Here is a 5,915-nt window from a genome sequence, read left to right as displayed (position 1 = left end):
GATAGATAGATAGATAGATAGATAGATAGATAGATAGATAGATAGATGGATAGATAGATAGATGGATAGATAGATAGATAGATAGATCTATAGATAGATAGATGGATGGATGGATGGATAGATAGATAGATAGATAGATAGATAGATAGATAGATAGATAGATAGACGGACAGACAGACAGATAGATAGATGGATACATAGATAGATGGATAGGTAGATGGATATATGGATAGATATATGGATAGATAGATGGATGGATAGATAGATGGATAGATAGATAGATAGATAGATAGATAGATAGATAGATAGATCTATAGATAGATAGATGGATGGATGGATAGATAGATAGATAGATAGATAGATAGATAGATAGATAGATAGATAGACGGACAGACGGACAGACAGACAGATAGATAGATGGATAGATAGATAGATGGATGGATAGATAGATAGATGGATAGGTAGATGGATAGATGGATAGATATATGGATAGATAGATGGATATATGGATAGATAGATAGATAGACAGACAGACAGATAGATAGATGGTTATATCATATCAGCAGGGCAAATGGTAAGGCCCAGTAGACCAGAGGGCGCAGCAGCAGAACAGCGGGTAAAACCCTGTGCTTTTTTCTTACCAGTGAGATTATGATTGGTGGCTCCCTGCTTCTCCTAGTAATATGAAGAGCCATGTTTGTCCTTCTAGAGGAGACCAGTTCATAACCACTGGGAAGCAGAGGGTGGGGCTCAGAGCTGGTGTGGAACAGAGGCTCTGGGAGAACATGAGAGGAGGAACATGGCATCCATTCTCTATTAATGTCATTTTGCCCACGAGCAAACTGGAGGCACTGACAGGTTATTTGATTCATCCAAGGCCACCCAGTAAGTCATGAGAGTCAAACTCAAGATCCAGCTCTGTCTCTAATTCCCAGATCTCTTCTCTAGGGAGCAAATATTATTTGCAATAAGAGCAGAGCAAGAGGAACCAAGAACAAAACATGGCCTGGGATTTTCTGGAGCTCACGGCTCCAGATAGACTTGAATATATACTCTCTTGTATTAATTAGGACTGGTAAGAATCCCACTGACAAAGGAGGAATCTTGGCATAACCCTGTAATGTAAAGAACTAGGTGTTGAGCAGCTGGGTGGCTCGATGGATAGAGTGCCAGGACTAGAGACTAGAGGTCCTGGGCTCAGATTTGACCCCAGACATTTCCTAATTAGGAGACTCTGGGCAAGTCACTTAACCCCCCACTGCCTAGTCCTTACTGCCCTTCTTCCTTGGAACTAGTACACAATATTGATTCCAAGATGGAAGGTAAAGGTATAAAAATGTATATATATGCATATGCATATATGTAGCTAGTATTTTTAGATCATTTTAGTTTTACAAAATGCTTTCCATATGTTATCTCAACTAATCATCAGAAAAACCCTGTGAAGGAGATGCTATCTCTTCCGTTCATCAGATGGGGAAACTGAGGTTAGAGAAAGTTAAACGCTTTGCTCAGAGTCACAAAGCTGAAAAAAAAAGTATGTGAGGCAATATTTGAACTCGTGTCTTCCCCGACTCCAACTCCATTGCTCTGTCTACTATACTTCCTAACTGCCTAGCATAGATTTCTGCTTTGTGGATAATTATTTATATCATAAGTTTTCTTAATTTGTTGGGAAATAAAATGATGCCCCATATGGTTGAGCATTCAATAATATCCACCTTTTTTGGAATAACCAAAATTATATGGGTACAAGAAGCTAATGAAACATGGGCCCCTGGCACAGGTATAAAGATAAGTAAATGAAGTGCAAGGGAAGCACGAAATAATTTTAGGTAACTGAGGAACAGTAACCAAGAACACGTCCAACAAACTGGACTTGGGCAATACTTGTGGTCCCTAAGATAGAGTTAACAAATGTGAAGGAATATTACTGATCAAAGATGAAGCCTCAGAACCTTGATTCTGCCAAGATGCTCTCCTGTGCCAGGTACAGCATCTCCTCTTCACTTCCACTTAGGAACCATCTCTAAGGTGGACCCTGTTTTTTTGGTTTGTTTCTTTGTTTCTTTTTCTTAGATGGTTATGGACAAATCATTTGATCTCTCCAAGTTTTGGTGGCCTCATCTGTAAATGGAGATGATTAAACTTGAGCTGTGCATCTCTCAGGGTTGCTGGGAAACAAAAGCTTTATTAAAAATGAAGGGTTGAATGAAGGGGATTTATTGGTGTGTCCTGTTGGATCCAGATGCTCGTACAACATCACGAGTGTTCTTGGAATTGGAGATTATTCCAGGATGAGGGGCATCTGCTATCAGTCTCTGCTCCAAGTGATCTCAGAAGGGAATGCAGAATTTGGAGCTGGTTACTGTCTGGATGATGTCCAGCCTCCTTTGGAACTTACAGAAGCTTCTTATCTCAACCTCTAGAAAATCCAAATAGAAGGAAAAAACCAGCAGGCAATCTTGCCTGAGATTGATGCCTTTTCCCTGATAATTCTGGAACTTTTGACCTAATTTATTACTCATTCTTCACCATGATACCTCCTGAAATGAAATTTTAGACTTTTGGGGGCACTGCTTCCCCCTCAACCTCAACCTCCTAAGAGTCAGAGGAACTGAGTATGAATCCTACTTCTACTTCTTTCACTATCTGTGTGATCTTGGACAAGTCACATAAAACTATAGATCGCAGTTTTCTTGTCTGAGAACATGTAAATAACAAATGACAGGGAAAAAAGATGGCAGCCTATGTTGGAGTTCAAATCCAGGTTTAGGTAATTCCTTACCCTTTGACCTAGACCAAGTCACTTAACTTTTCTGGGCCTCAGTCTCCTGACCTGTAATATGAAAGTGATGGACTAAAAGATACAGATGTCATGTAAAACTGGTATCATAGCAGGAGTTAAGATAATTTAAAAAAAAACCTTACATTCTGTTTTAGAATTTATCCTAACTATTGGTTCTAACATAGAAGAGAAGTAAGAAGTAGGCAGCTGAGATTAAATGACTTGTCCAAGGTCATGCAGTTAGGAAGTGTCAGAGGCCAGATTTGAATACAGGTTATCTATCCACTGAGCGACTCAACTACCCCAAGTTAAGACACTCTCAATGGCACAGTGAAAGAAGAACTGAGAGAGTTGGGGGCAGCTGGGTAGCTCAGTGGATTGAGAGTCAGGCCTAGAGATGGGAGGTCCCAGGTTCAAATCTAGCCTCAGACACTTCCCAGCTGTGTGACCCTGGGCAAGTCACTTGGCCCCCATTGCCTACTCTTACCACTCTTCTGCCTTGGAGCCAATACACAGTATTGACTCCAAGATGGAAGGTGAGGGTTTAACAAAAAATAAAGAACTAAGTTCAAATCCTGCCTCAGACACTTTCTAAGTATATAACTCAAGACAAGTCACTTAACATCACTGAGCCTCAGTTTCCTCATCTATAAAAAGGGAAAGACAATAATACCTATAGCTCAATTATGATGAGGATTAGATGAGATAACAATGTTTTGAAAATTTTAGACACCATATAAAACCTTTTTATTATTACTATACATACTAAGCACCTGAAAAATATTATTGAATTGAATTCATTGAAGAATTATCATTCCTGAGATGTTCCTTCCCAGAATGTAAAGAAAGCATTTTGATCCTATTCTAATCCTAGCCCATTTCCTAGAGATGTAAAGAATCTGACCTTTTCTTTGAATAGAGCTTGATAGAATGGGAACATGGATTTAATTTTAATCGATGTACCAGGAATGTTTTCCAGGCTTGTTTGTACAGTATTGATCCTCTTTAAAGACCTATCCAAACCCATTCGCAAATATTTGTTGACTGGCAGTACTAACGTCTTCTGTACTCAAAAGTAATTTAGGAATTTCAGAGAGAGGATGAGGTAGCCTGATATTTTTGTTGAGAAAGTATCATGGATGTGGACCATAGAGAATCCTAATTTTAGACTGAGGTCTATAGAATCATATAATGTGGCAAAGTGGAAAGAACACTTCATTTGGATTTGGAAGACCTGGCTTTGAATGAAATCTGGCCGGGTGATTGTGGGCAAGACATTGAACCTATTCATTCCTCAGTTTCCTCATCTGTAAAATAAAAGGATAGGACTCAGTGATTCCCAAAGTGGGCGCCACCGCCCCCTGGTGGGTGCTGCAGTGATCCAGGGGAGCAGTGATGGCCACAGGGGCATTTGTCTTTCCTATTAATTGCTATTAAAATTTAAAAAAATTAATTTCCAGGAGGGCTAAGTAATATTTTTTTTCTGGAAAGGGGGCGGTAGGCCAAAAAAGTTTGGGAACCACTGAAGCTGATCTGTAAGGTTGCTTCCAGCTTGAAAGCCATAATACTTTGCAAAAAATAACCATTCTTCAGTGATTAAGAGTGAGAAAATATGTCTCGGTGGGTATTTAGCATAAATTGACAAAACACTGCTGATCTCGCTTCTTGTAGACTTAAACCTCAATAGCAGAAAATAGCAAAGTAACCCAAGATCTCATTCTGTATCCTTTATCCCACAACCAAGCTCCACTGGAATTGCCCCTGGCAGCCAGCCAGCCAGCTCATCTCTATCCTGCTTTATACATGCAGAGGTTTGCCCTGTTCTTGTGGTCCACATTTTCCAGTGATGCATGTGGTCATCTCGAGGTCTGAAAGCTTGGCTCTTGTTTCCTATTCCCTCAGTGCGATGGATCTTTGGGATGGTTTGGGTAAACCCAATCGTAGTTTTGGTTAACCAACAGCCCTCTGGAGAGCCAGGAGATGGGGTGGAGGGGAAACTCCATTTTTCTAATTTAATCTTAGCGACCTTTCTTTGGGACCACAGACGCTCGTATTGTAAAAAGGAAGGCTATAATGATAGAAATTAGAATAATAATTATTAAATATAGTAGGAAACCTTTGCCTTTTTTACAACCATTGTGGTTAATCTGTTATCAAGCAATGAATAAAAAGATTCTGGTCAGGTGTTCCTCCTATTAAATGACAGTGCATCAAAGTAGATAGAATGTTGGACATATAATGACAAGAGCAAGCATTCATTCAGAGAGCACTTTAATGTTTGCTAATTGTTTTATGCATATTGTCTCATCTGATCCTTAAATTCCTGGGAAATAGGTGGTTTTATTCTCCCCTTTTTACAGAGGAAGAAACTAAGGATGAAAAAGGTTAAATGAGTTGTTCAGAGTCACACACAATAAAGGTCTTGGGCAAGATTTGAACTGGGGTCTTCCTAATTCCAAGTTTAATTCTCTAACCATTATACCACCTAACTCAGTTTAGAGTCAGGGAGACACAGGCTTAAATTATGCCTTGGACCTGCTTTTCAGCTATGGGAGCCTGAACAAAGCACAACTTCTTTGTGACTCAAACAACTCCCTAAACTTTCCTCAATATGGAGGCAAGTAGAAGAATAGAGAACTGGCTTAGTAGTGGGTGGATGTGGGTTCAGTTTCTGCCTCCAAGGTTAAGCATGTGACCATGGCCAGAGACCTGGGTCCTCTGGACTTCACTTTCATCACTTTAAAAAATGAGGCTTTGAATTATATGGTTACTATCTACTTACCTGGATGGAGCTCCCTACAGTGAGGTTGAAGTAGATCCTTGCATATCGACATAGGTATAATTTCTGCTAAAGCTGTGTGTGTCCTTGTTCTTTCAAAATCTGTGTAATCTACCTTCCTTTCCTCTCTACTACTTACTTTTCTCCTTCCTTCCTTCCTTCCTCCCTCCCTTCTTTTCTCCCTCCCTTCTTTCCTCCCTCCTTCCTTTTCTCCCTCCCTTCCTTCCTCCCTCCTTCCCTTCCCCTCCTTTCTTCCTTCCTCCCTCCTTCCCTTCCCTTCCTTTCTTCCTTCCTTCCTTCGTTCCTTCCTTCCTTCGTTCCTTCCTTCCTTCGTTCCTTCCTTCCTTC

The sequence above is a fragment of the Gracilinanus agilis genome, chromosome 6 (genome assembly GCF_016433145.1).
Source record: "Gracilinanus agilis isolate LMUSP501 chromosome 6, AgileGrace, whole genome shotgun sequence".
Lineage (NCBI taxonomy): Eukaryota > Metazoa > Chordata > Mammalia > Didelphimorphia > Didelphidae > Gracilinanus > Gracilinanus agilis.
Note: the sequence above shows the minus strand (reverse complement) of the source record.